The sequence below is a fragment of the Lycorma delicatula genome, chromosome 9 (genome assembly GCF_047948215.1).
Source record: "Lycorma delicatula isolate Av1 chromosome 9, ASM4794821v1, whole genome shotgun sequence".
Lineage (NCBI taxonomy): Eukaryota > Metazoa > Arthropoda > Insecta > Hemiptera > Fulgoridae > Lycorma > Lycorma delicatula.
Window position 1 is genome coordinate 125,567,622 of NC_134463.1, and position 14,648 is coordinate 125,582,269.

Consider the following 14,648-nt stretch of genomic DNA (forward strand, 5'->3'; position numbering starts at 1 on the left):
TGTCTGCCTAACAATAAGAAAAAACTACCAGCAATAATATAAACTGACATAGGATAAGAGATAATTACCAGTCACCGAAGACAGCTATAATAATTGTGACTGAAAATGTTATGACATTTGTTTTTTAAAATTGTACTGTATATTTAACAAATTTAATTCAGTGTAAAAACGTTGATAATTTTCATCACAGGCAAATACAACAAAAAATAAATAACTTATAAGAAACATTAATCCATTTAAATTATTTATTTATTCTATTAAAAGAAACAAAAGGATTAAATGTTTTCTTCCGTTATTAAAAAATCACTTTTTTATTTATTCACAGTAAAAAACAATCAGTTGTTTACAGTCACAAGAAATGTTGCAACTTATAATTTGGTAAGCAACAGTTTGACTTATTTCTATTTCAACCAACTATTTACTTTCCCAACTGTTTATTTCCCATACCACAGCAGAAAAAAAGAAACAAAAAAGGCAATGACTGTAACAGTCTAGGTTAAATACATAAACGTAATTATTTTAATACAAATTGGGTTGTAATGGACAACAAATTTAAACAGTTTTGTAAGCATATGTTAAATACCCCTTTTCCACATTCTCCTTTTAAGATCAACAGATGAAATTATCTGTATAAGTACATCAAACAACTTGTGAAGGAATGGCATTCCCTAAAAGTAAAACTGTGTATGCAGACTTAAGGGGCTGAAAGAAAAGATCCAAATAACATGATAGCAATGACCTTCTCTGTTAATTATATATGCGGAAGATCGGTTGCAATAAATTTGATAATGACTCTCTATATCCAAACGATGATAGAAAAATATCATGGAAGCACTGATCTTACTTTCTATGCATTCAATAAAAGGAATCACCATCGGTATCATGTTGTTCTGACATAATATAAAAAGTTAATTAAAGGCAAAGAACCTAAACTAGGTTAAAGAAAAATATATTATGGTCCAATAACATTTTTTTTCATACTCACCACTAATTTTAACACAATTCTTTAATTTTTTCACTGGTTTCTATTCAGTTTTCAAAAACTTTTTGCTCCCATTAATTAAAATTGTTTAAAACTCGTCATTTTTTCTTTAAATTACTGACTAAGAAATATTTTGAAAATCAAAACATAATTCTGAAATACTATAGTTTTCCAAAATTTGTATTGGACTTTTCTACTGAAATATCTGTCATTAAAAGTATAGTCGACTACTAATTTCTTTATCATGAATATTTGTTCTTTCTTTTTCAAAAACAGCTTAGTAAAAAAAATCTCACAAATTTGGCTATGAAATTAAATTGTAGCTCCTATATCAAAGTCCCTCAGATTATTACAATAATTATAAATTGATCAGAACACATAACATCGCTGCTGCAACATGCTCAATAGCCAAGAAAGATAGAAACAAATGTGCTGTTGACAAGTCATCTTGATCACAAAAACAAGTAAGCATTATAATTAAAACAGACCTATTGTATTAATAGAATCTAGGCTTATATAAATTAGAGAAACTAATTTTTATAACCAAATTAATTAAATTATCTGACAAAAATAATTTTCCTAATTATACCATCAACATATTACATACCATAAATCTTAAAATTTGATAACGCATTTTTTTTTTATTTAGTCCCTACACTCATATAATTAGTACAGAATAGAACAGCTCCTTAATCTACTAGAATAATAGCTGCAGGAAATAATCTACCAAACGAAAAAGTATCACAGACAGTTGAACAAATAGGTCGCAATGGTATCAGATGCTTCCCCAACCCCAGGTGATAAAGTAAACATTCTATAAAAATTACTTTATTTAAAACTTTTAATAACAATTATAATAATAATTTAAGCAAAACTTCCATCAGACGATACTAGTTTTTAGCATAGGATGTGCAATAACCAATAAATAATAATTGTATTTCTCCAATTGAATTATGACAGTAGAAACAAAAGAACATATTCTTCTTAGGAAAAGAAGAACAATAATTTGTTCATCCTTCGCACATTGCAGTAAAAACAAATTAAAATGAACATATTACATATACATATGTAACATATTACATTCACAGTTATATACAATGTTTTAATTATGAACAGAATTAAAGTAAAAAGATATTGACATAGAATTAATTTATTACATGTTACTACAATCTTATTCTAAAATAGAAAAGTAAAATGAAATTAATAGAATAAAAAAAGAGAAAGATATTGCCCAATCATAACACAAAGCAATACTAAATATCATGAGTTTTTTTTTTTTAATAATGCAATACTGACAGACTTATTGACAAATTAATTAGGCCTCCTCCCTCTATGAATCATGAGACCTTGCTGATGGTGATAGGGCTTGAGTGCTCAGTGATACAGGGTAGCTGAACCAAAGGTGCAACCATATTGGAGAGGCATCTATTAAGAGCCAGACTAGGAATGATTCCTGAAAGAGGGCAGCAGCTCTTTCAGTAGTTGGTCAGGAGGACTTAAACGGCCATATCAACATCAACCAATCTTCTGAGTACTGTACAACTGAAAGAAATGGAAACTACCCATTTTCTTCCAAGAAAATGTAACTTTCTACATTTTCATGTAACAAAGATGGAGGCGCCTTCCTTGGTAAAATATTCTGGAGATAAACTAGTCCCCCGTTCAGATCTCCAGGTGGGAACCACTAAAAAGGGTTCACCAGAAAATTAAAAAATAACATTCTACGAGTCTGAGCGTGGAATGTTAGAAGTCTAAAAAAGGATTGTAGGTTAGAAAATTTAAAGGAAATGGGTAGGTCAAATGTAGACGTAGTAGGAATTAGCAAGGTTCAGTGGAAAGAGGAAAACTACTTTTGGTCAGGTAATTTTAAAATAATTAACTCAGCTTCAAATAAAGGGCAAGCAGGAGTAGGTTTCGTAATGAACAAGAAGATAGGGAAGAGAGTAGACTATTTCAAAAAAGCTTAGCGGGGGGAATCATTGTAGTAGGGATAAAATCAAAACCTAAGCCAACAATGATTGTTAACACCTATATGCCAACAAGTGCCTATGATGATCAGGTAGAGCGCATATACAAAGCAATTAAAACATGTAAAAGGGAATGAAAATTTAATAATAGTTGAAGATAGGAAAGCAAGCATTGGAAAAGGCAAGGAAGGAAATACTGTGGGTAAATATGGACTGAGCAAAAGGAATAAAAGAGGGGACCAACTTATTGAGTTTTACACGAAGTAAAATTTAGTAATTGCAAACACCCAGTTTAAAAACCATAACAGAAGAATATACACATGAAAGAAGCCAAGTAATACTGCAAGGCATCAGATAGATTATATCATGTTTAAACAAAGATTTAGAAATCAATTTGTCGACTGCAAAGCTTATCCTGGAGCAGACATTGATAGCGACTATAATTTAGTGATAATGAAATGCAGACTGGGGTTTAAAAAAACCTGAAGAAGGTGTCAGATGAATCAGTGGAATTTAGAGAAGCAGCTTGAGGAAGAGGAGGTAAAGAAGATTTTTAAGCAGGACATCGCAAGAAGCCTGAGTAAAAAAGATAAGGTAGAAAATATAGAAGAGAATGGGAAAATGTTAAGAAGGAAATTCCTAAATCAGGAAAAGTGAAAACCTTGGGTATCACAGGATATATTGAGCTGATGGATGAACATAGAAAGAATAAGAATGCTAGTGATGAAGAAGGTAAAAGGGACTATCAATAAATAAGAAACACTATAAACAGGAAGTGCAAATTAGCGAAAGAAGAGTGGATTAAAGAAAAGTTTTCAGAAGTGGAAAGAGAAATGATCAATGGTGAAATAGAAGGACCATACAGGTGTAAGTTAAGGTGAATTTTGTGGTACATAAATTAAAATCTAATAATGTGTTAAACAAAGATGGTACACCAATATATAATATGAAAGGTAAAGTCGATAGATGGGTGGAATATATTGAAGTGTTAAAAGAAGTAAATGAATTAGAAACTGGTGTTATAGAAGAAGAAAAGAAAGTCAAAGAGTATGAAAAGGGAGATACAATACTGAGATCTGTATTTAAGAGAGCATTAAAAGATTTGAATGGCAGAAATGCTCCTGGGATAGACAGGATACCTGCAGAATTACTGCACAGTGTAGGTGAGGAATCAATAGATAGGTTATACAAACTGGTGTGTAATATTTACGAAAAATGGAAAGTTTCATCAGGCTTCAAAAAGAGTGTTATTGTCATGATACCAAAGAAAGCAGGAGCAGAAAACTTTGAAGAATACAGAACAATTAACCTAATTACTCAGGCATCAAAAATCTTAACTAGAATTCTGTACAGAAGAACTGAGAGAGTGGAAGAATTGTTAGGAGAAAACCAGTTTGGTTTAAGAAAAAGTATAGGGACAAGAGAAGCAATTTTAGCACTCAGATTAATAGAAGATTTAGCACTCATATTTAGAAGGAAGATTAAAGAAAAACAGACCAACATACTAACCATTTATAGAATTAGAAAAGACATTTGATAATGTAGACTGGAATAAAATGTTCAGCATTTTAAAAAAATTAGGGTTCAAATACAGAGATAGAAGAACAATTGCTAACATTTACAGGAACCAAACTGCCGCAGTAATAATCGAAAAACATAAGAAAGAAACCATAATAAAAAAGGGTGTCCGACAAGGATGTTCCCTATGATACTTTTTAATCTTTACATAGAACTAGCAGTTAATTTTGTTAATGAACAATTTAGATCTGGAGTAACGGTTCAAGGTGAAAAAATAAAGATGTTACAATTTGCTGATGATATAGTAATTCTAGGAAAGAGTAAAAAAGATTTAGAAGAAACAATGAACGGCATGGATGAAGTCCTGCACAAGAACTACCACATGAAAATAAAAAAGGACAAAATGAAAGTAATGAAATGTAGTAGAAATAATACACATGGACCACTGGATATAAAAATAGGAAGGTAAAAGATTAAAGTTGCAGAAGAATTTTTTTATTTGGGAATAGAATTACTAAACATGGACAAAGCAGGAGCGATATAAAATGCTGAATAGCACAGGCAAAATGAGCTTTCATTCAGAAATATAATTTGAATAAATCAAAAATTAATCTAAACATCAGGAAAAGATTTTGAAATTATATTTTTGGAACATAGTTTTATATGGAAGTGATACTTGGATGATTGGTGTACCTGAGAAGAAAAGATTAGAAAGCTTTTGAAATGCGGTGCTATAGGAGAATGTTAAAAATCAAATGGATGGATAAAGTGACAGTTGAAGAGGTGTTGCGGCAAACTGATGAAAAAAGAAGCATTTGGAAAAATATAGTTAAAAGAAGAGACAGACATAGGCCAAATATTAAGACACACTGGAATAGTCTCTTTAATACTGGAGTGACATGTAGATGGGGAAAATTGTGCAGGCAGACACTGTTTGGAATATGTAAAACAAATTGTTAGCTGTAATATACCAGTCAAATGACTGAAGACAGAAAAAAAATTAGGTCTCATTTGAAGACACATACACATAAGATAAAACAAATACACTAAAAATCTTAATTACATATAGCTGCCGCAATGAATCCTGAAGCTTGGAATGCGACAGCTAGTATGGTGCCTGTTATCCAAACTGAAAACCTTCAGTTTAGTTTTCATGCACAAAAGCAAGTTGCTTTGTGGTATATACAATTTATTATTTTGTTATTAGGTGGTATTATGAATTACTTTAACATTTTTTTTTAAATTCTTTTGTTTATACTTTATAAATTATTAAATATTTTGTCATAAAAAGAAATGTTATGGTATATTTTTAAATGTCATAAAAATGTAGGCCTCTTCTCAACAAGTATTAAAATTACATTAGCAGACAAATGCTAAATGATAAATTAACTAACATTATAATTGTCTGAAATAAATAACACAGTTTATAATAATCTATCCTGATTTTACTATTGTAAAAATAAACATGGATAGGCCAAATATTATAACTCAAGAAATGAGCCACCTTTCTTAGAATCTTATCAAGAAACAATATGACTATATTATTTATTATGCTCAAAGTTTTCAAATACAGCCAGGCCAATGTAAATTAGCCCACATGACTGAATGCTTGCCCAATTAACTAGACCTGTAAGAGCATTTTTACAAATTCCGTTTCTTTTTATTCGAGTTTTGATTGAGAAAAGTAATACATTTTATAATCAGTTGTGTATTTTTAGTGTTTTAATTACGAGTGAACTTAAGTTTACCACAAAAAATGAAAAACTTAAACGGCAAGCCCGGGAAATAAAAAAATAGTGTATGAATTTATGAAACAAGAAGGTGATTGATTTCCAAATTCGGAAAAAGAAGATAAACACCTGATTCACATTAAAGAATGTGAAGAAAGAACAGCAACTGTGTGTGGGATATCACAATCCCAATTTGACTTGCGTGTTATACCATTTTATGTGTATTGTACAATTTCCCATTTCACATAAGCATTTCTGTAATTCTTGTCAGGTTTACATTTTTGAAAAATGCATAACATTGAAAATGGTCAAATATTAATTAAAAATTTTTCAGTGAGCCAATTAAATTTAACATAAAGTTATGTACATAAATAATTAAACCAAATAAATTTCAAAATATAATACTGTTCAAAATATTAATAACTATACAATAAGGTGATTAAAATTTCAAAACATAGTGTTCTGAAATCCAATACTAACACCACAATATATCTTATGAATGCCCATTTGCTGATACATAATGAAGTAAATGTTATGCTAAAAGGTTGGTAGAATGATTCGAATTGCAGCTATCGCTGCCAAGGCACAAGCATCAAGATTGGTTGTGCTGCCTGTAACTTGCAATAATAGATTTCATTATACATTACAGAAACAATAACAATACACTAACACAATGGTACATTTAACAATATTAATAATTAAAAAATAAAAGGAAAAAAATAACAGATATTTTAATTAAATATATTATGAAATAATCATTTTTAATAATAAAAGTAATTACTTTAAGAATAATTCTATATTTAGGAACTGATAACAAACAAGAAATGCATATTGCGTTGTTTTGGTTTGTAACTAATAAAAGTTTTTCTCAGATGGCGCCTTATTCTAGTACATATAATCCTACCCTTGTTAATAACTATTGATTATAAATAATTTTATTTATGAAGCTAAATAAGACCAATGAGTTTCCACCTATAACTTAGAGAAAGTTGCCAGATTAGTAGAGATTATGAGAAAAGGATATAGTTGTCTACATTTTTGAGGAACAATTTTTTTTGCCATTTTTAGAAAAATGATTCCAAATGTAGAATTAAATTTCATCTATTCTGAAAGTAACCAAACACAAGTATAATGTAAATTAAATAAATAAGCACAACTTATCGACTTGTAAGGTAAGTGCGCTCGAGTTTGAAGCTTTATAAAAATTAAACTGTAGATTTTGAAAAGAACTGAAATTATCTTTTAGATTATTTTAAGCTGCATGACTTTTATTTTTTTACTAAATTTTTTTTTTTTATTACCACCATGGTAATAGAGAAACATACTTTTTGAGTTCCTCAAAAAGAAGTTATTCTTGAAGTTTCTGTTTCACAGCTCTAACTTAACTTTTATCTCTTGTTACTAAAAAAAAACCATTGGGCCAATTATATTCAAATTTTTTCAAAATCTAATCCTTTCTTCTGTGAAATTTTAGTTCAGTATTTTCCATCTTTATTGATTTGTATAGGATTTGTAAAACAATATTAACTTTTTGATCTGTATGATGTACAAATACAAGACAAGGTTCATCATTCATTCATTACCTTTATCGTTATTTTAAATCAATGAATAAGACATTTCATAAAATGTATTGTTAAACATACATTTGTTACGAATTTTTATTCTTTAAGGATTTTTTCATTTAGTAAGGTGATACCTAAAATCAGTGAATTATTGGGGCAAAACAAGTATAGCGTAAAACAATTTAAAAGATGATTCAATCCGTTTTAAAATCTGACGGATGATTTTTATTTTAAAAGCCTCGAGTATACATACTTTCTGCACTGGTAGAAGTAAAATTTCTAAAAATAAATCTAAGGATTATAAATAGTCATTAACAATCTGGATCATTCCACCATTTAAAGTTTCGCCTGGAGGAAAGAGATTTTCATCAGACAAGGTGGTTATCGAATACACAAAACACCTGTTTTGTGGAAAAAGATGACAGCTACTATTTAGAAGGTTTAGAGAGGTTAGAGCATCACTGGAAAAAGTGTGTCGATTTGAAAGGATACTTTGTTAAAAATAAAATATATTTGATAGAAAAGTTATTTCTTTCTATGTTAGGCTCAAAAATTTTCAGACAACCCTCGTGTATATATATATATATATATATTGGCAACAACAAAATACTTGTACATTAAAATACAAAATGAAACACAAACATTAAGTTTGAAGCTTTATAAAAATTAAACTGTAGATTTTGAAAAGAACTGAAATTATCTTTTAGATTATTTTAAGCTGCATGACTTTTATTTTTTTACTAAATTTTTTTTTTTATTACCACCATGGTAATAGAGAAACATACTTTTTGAGTTCCTCAAAAAGAAGTTATTCTTGAAGTTTCTGTTTCACAGCTCTAACTTAACTTTTATCTCTTGTTACTAAAAAAAAACCATTGGGCCAATTATATTCAAATTTTTACAAAATCTAATCCTTTCTTCTGTGAAATTTTAGTTCAGTATTTTCCATCTTTATTGATTTGTATAGGATTTGTAAAACAATATTAACTTTTTGATCTGTATGATGTACAAATACAAGACAAGGTTCATCATTCATTCATTACCTTTATCGTTATTTTAAATCAATGAATAAGACATTTCATAAAATGTATTGTTAAACATACATTTGTTACGAATTTTTATTCTTTAAGGATTTTTTCATTTAGTAAGGTGATACCTAAAATCAGTGAATTATTGGGGCAAAACAAGTATAGCGTAAAACAATTTAAAAGATGATTCAATCCGTTTTAAAATCTGACGGATGATTTTTATTTTAAAAGCCTCGAGTATACATACTTTCTGCACTGGTAGAAGTAAAATTTCTAAAAATAAATCTAAGGATTATAAATAGTCATTAACAATCTGGATCATTCCACCATTTAAAGTTTCGCCTGGAGGAAAGAGATTTTCATCAGACAAGGTGGTTATCGAATACACAAAACACCTGTTTTGTGGAAAAAGATGACAGCTACTATTTAGAAGGTTTAGAGAGGTTAGAGCATCACTGGAAAAAGTGTGTCGATTTGAAAGGAAACTTTGTTAAAAATAAAATATATTTGATAGAAAAGTTATTTCTTTCTATGTTAGGCTCAAAAATTTTCAGACAACCCACGTATATATATATATATATTGGCAACAACAAAATACTTGTACATTAAAATACAAAATGAAACACAAACATTACAGATTTTTTTTTAAAGAAATAAAATTTTGTTAAATCACTTAAATTAATAAATTAAATTTATTTTATAATTTCTATTTAAAAATAAAAGATGATTATTTTGACTTCCAACAGCAAAAGGTACAAGGTCTTGTCTGCTAGTGAGAGCATTCGTTTAACTACAGCAGTATTTCTCAACCTTTCAGCATTTGCGACCCAATTTTCATCTCGCCCCCCTCTCATACAAAAACTATGTATTCAATAATAATGTATTTTGACGCTAAAGCTACACTATGACCTTAATTACAAACCTTAAAAATTCCCAAAAAAAAGTAAATTTATTGATATTTGGGAACAGCAATCTGCTGCATTGACAAAACTAGAATCAATGCCTCTCTATTGCTCTCTGTCTTACGTTCACCTTAACGGACATTCTCGCAGCTTCACAAAAAATTCCAATTTGTCTCAAATATTCTGGAATATCTGCGCAACCACTTGCGCAAACATATATTAATGCTACATCTCGTTTGATTCCAGCCAGTCTCAGTCCAGTCGATCCTTCTATCGCTATCGAATCTATCGTGAATGTGTGTGCTGTAATTTGGGTGTTAATTGCAATTCACGTATTACATATCCACAGCAGTAGATTTATACAGAATCATAGATAAATTTTTAAGTGAACATAAATGAGCATTAGACGATAGTGAAGGATCAACAAGTACATAACCAACTGTGATTCCAAAAATAAAATGAAGAAAATATTATGAAGAATGCTTAAATTTTGGGTTTGCCAAAATTTTGGCAGCAGACAGCACGAAACCTAATATATTTAAATGCCTTTTGAAATGCTTCATAGTATGTTAACACTCCGAGAATTCTTCGAATTAAGATTAAAATCACGAGAAAAGCAATCATTTTTTAAAAAAAAAACTTTGTGAATGAAAAAGCTTTACTGCCTCTTACAAAGTTTCATATAAAATAGCCGGATGTAAAAAGTCTCACATCATTGTTGAACAGCTTAATTAAGATTTAGAAACTATTTTAGATATAATTATGCCAAACAATTGCAGTCCATTCTTCTATCAAATGATACTGTTGCCCGTTGAATTGGTGATACAGCTGAAAATGTACAGCATCAGGTTTTCAAGAAGTTGCGTGACAAACTGTTTTCAATTCAGCTTGATGAGCTAACAGATAGCAATGAAGATGCTAATTTCATTAACTATGTTCGATTTTGTGTTGGTATGTCAGCAGTAGAAGAACTACTTTTCTACAAACCAATAAAACGCAAAGCAACAGCAATCGCATAATTTATTATCTTAAATGATTTTATAAATGAGGCAAATATATAGTGGAAAAACTGCATCACAATATGCACCAATGGAGTTCGTTCAATGTCTGGAAAGTTCCAAAGTAACCAAGCACTTATGAAACAAAAATTTCCTCAATGCGTCTGGACACACTGCATGATACACATAGAAGCTCTACTTTTCTGGTTTCTTTGCTTTCCAAAGAAATGAGTCTGGTCTGAATATTGTGCTAACAGTTGTAAGCGTAGTAATTATATAAAAATGAGACCCCTGAAATCAAGACTTTTTTCTGCACTTTGTAAAGACATGGGTGCATTACTATTTTATTGCAAGGAAAGATGGTTATCACGTCGGAAATTTTTGCAACACATTTATGAATTAAGAGATGAAATGCCATTTTACTTGAAGAGGAAAACTGACCGGAAGCCGAGAAATTTCGAGATGGTTTATTTGTGATGGAATACTTGGTCAACATAATCAAAAAATTAAATACTGTGAATCTTCAACTCCAAGGAGGAAATACACATATGTTGGACACGAGTGATAAAGTTAATGTTTTTTGTGAAAAATTGGTGGAATTTTGGAGCAGAAATTTAAAGCAAAAAAACCTAGAAAAGTTTGCAAATGTGAATGAATGTGTTAAAACTTACAAGGCTGAAGAACAAAATGTGAAGTTTGTTTCTGTAACCATTGAAAATTATTTAGTATTGTTTTTAATTTAGTATTGATAAGTTAATTATTAATACATTGTGCAGTACTGATACAATCCTATTTATAAGTGTATTATACCAGTGAAAATGCGTATTTCATTGTTTATTATGTCAGAATATATTTTGTTTTGCTTTCCTGTCAATAAATTAATACATTTTTTAATATTTTTCTTTATATCCTCATGCCCCCCCCCCCCTGGGGAGACTGCCCCGCAGGTTGGGAAACCCTGAACTACAGTAATAGACCACACCTGTAATTCAATACAATAAAAAGAGAAACATTGAAATAAAAAGGCTATACTTAGTACATGAGTATAACAAAAGCAGCAGTGAAATGCAATTTTAATAATAATTACAGATTAGACGATTGACAAAAACAATTAAAAAATAACTAATAAGCAAATTAATTAGGAATATTAACAAAAAATAAACAAACGATGTTATTTTATTTTCACACTTTTTGTGGTGAAAATCAAATAACATATTTTATTTTATTTTCTTATGAAGGATTTTCATCAAATGGCTTCATCCATCCATTGTTTAAAAAATAAACTATCTAATCTAAACTAAATAACTTGTAAATAAGCTATCTAAACTATCTTATCTATATTAAAGAAAAAACTATTTTTTATCCAGTTTGTTAATTTTCTGTTGACTATATTTGATAATTTTATATTTAAAAAATTTATTTGGTGCAAGATTGTCTTGTACTAATGTAAATAAACTGTCTTCGTATAATAGTCAAATTTGAACGATACTACTCATATTTCTTAATTGACACTTCTTTGTAAGTATCATAATTCGCTCTTAATTTAAATTGTCCTACGATGACACATTGAATGTGTCTCATTATGCTATTAAAGTATAACTTATAATTTGATCTTTTATTTACATTTCACTGATTTTTTTACTTTTAAAATATTGGATTTGTCAGAAAATTGTTTAAAAATGGTTAAATGCAAAATGGCTATTCAAAATTCTGTAATAAAATCTAAAGAAATAATGTTATTTATTTCATTTCATTTAAATATTATTACATTTATTTCATTTTAATATACATCATAAACATGACATGCACTAAAATAATTGAGGTGCAATGTGGTGACAAAGAGCATATCAAAAAATAAATTAACGCATTAAAATAATTATTCATGCAATCTCATAAACTAAATAAGTACTTTTCACATTTATTATGTTTTATAACTGTTTTTTATACTAATGATTTACAGAAATTATGTTTTTCAGCACTATTAAAATTATTACGTCCAGTGAATGGAAGAGAAGTACGTTCAGTATGTTTAGAACCATCTAATGGGAAACTTCCAAAACTCTGCATTGCAACAGGTATATTAGAAAATATAAGCTTACTATATAAAAATATAAAACATTTACTGAATTCATGACAAAATATTAAACAATAGGCAGTTCTCACAAGTGATAAATACTGTTGCTGTTAAATGTTACCTCCCACCGAAAATTGTCCAACCAAGATTGAATTGGAACAGCAGCATGGAGTCAGACATTATTATAAAGAAACTGCAAGAAAGTTTTCTACATTTATGATTTTGGAGCCTATTGGCATGAACTTTACTAAAATGTCTTTACAAATCCAGAAAATCATCACTTTGAGATTTTTACTCTTTAATTTTTTTGAGAATTGTTACGATACCAATCAAGTAATTGACATTTGCTTTCTGAAATGAAATGGAGACAATCGAGGCTCATTATTATTCACAATCTCATTGAGAGTATTATCTCCAACTACATTATACTGCTGAAAAAATTCAGAGCACTGACCCAATTCTACTGATATTATGTCGGTCAGTCAACTGCCATGGAACACATGTACTAATTTTATTGTGGCCATGTGGCCAGATGTTTCAATACAATTTCACCAAACAGTAAAACATTTGGAAAAAAGATACTGTAATTCATCAAAAGTTACTTGTCTGTCTTACAAGATTAGTCATTAAATACTTCTGAGACAAGTTTTGGGAGTCCCAATAATCTTCTGTAGATAATTACCTTTTTACACCACTTTTTTAAACTCCATTCATTCATTATCAAATCACCATAAATCTGCTCAACTGAACATACATACTCGCAAAATTTCATTTTCATTTTAAAAACACAGAGCAAGGTTCATCTTAAAACATACAAATTCTCGAAAATACATAAGGTAAATGACTCTTAGAACACATAGCAAAGAGATTGAGCAATTTTAAACCAGGCAGAAACCAATATCACACGTCATGACAGCACAGAAACTATACATAAATGTTCTTTACATACTGCATTATCCTACAATTTTCCATGTGAATTAACAACTATTATCATTTCACAACAGTTAATCAACATGTAGTAATCAAGTTTACTACATGGATGGTTAACATATCATACAGATATTTTATCATATCATTTAGATACTGTGCAGTTGGCACTGTCTTCTAGATTAATATCTGAAAGAAGTATTAGAAAAAGAATCCAGACTGCTTAAAGTTAAAAAAATATTTGCACAGATGAACATAGAAGAGAGGTCTCATATGTATCATCTTATTTGTTTGATTTAAAAAAACTACTTGATCAACCATACCCAAATTTTTATTCATGTTTCTTGGCATAACTGAGAAGGTTTTTAGATACTTCATCTTGAAAAAACTCAAAAAAAAAAAAATATATATATATATATATATGTCGTACTAGAGATTTGCCAGTTGAAGTGAAGATTTGCCACAAATTTAATGAAGTGAATTAATGAATCGAGTTTCTCAATTAATCACTGTGTAAGTTGGGTTTGAACTGAATAATTCAAATCAATCGAATGAATAATATTATAAAATTAATAGATTAAGTTTATGTTAAATAAAATAATATTAAATACATTAAACAAATTTCTATTTAACAATAATGGGCTTCCCATGGGGACTGCGTGTGAGGCTAGAACAATCATCACCATTAACTGGTAACAAATGGAGTGCCCCTGGGGCGTTGTTTTGGGAGAAGCAATGGGATGCTCTTATCTCTACAAACAATTGTCCAATTTTCACAATTTAAACGGGGTATCTGTTAGTAGGTTGATGGCTAACTTTTGCATGCATCAGGCATTCTCTCAATCTGCACATCAGTAATTCAGAAATGTATATATATAAAGTTTGTCTGTTATCACATCACATAAGAACCAACCAACTGATTACTTTCAAATTTGCAGAATAAATTCATGTTACCCCAGG

General features: G+C 29.4%; 1 pseudogene; it reads left to right on the forward strand.

Moving 5' to 3' along the window:
* Positions 1–14,648, forward strand: part of LOC142330752 (trypsin-1-like) — a 36,035-nt pseudogene that overhangs the window by 12,575 nt on the left and 8,812 nt on the right.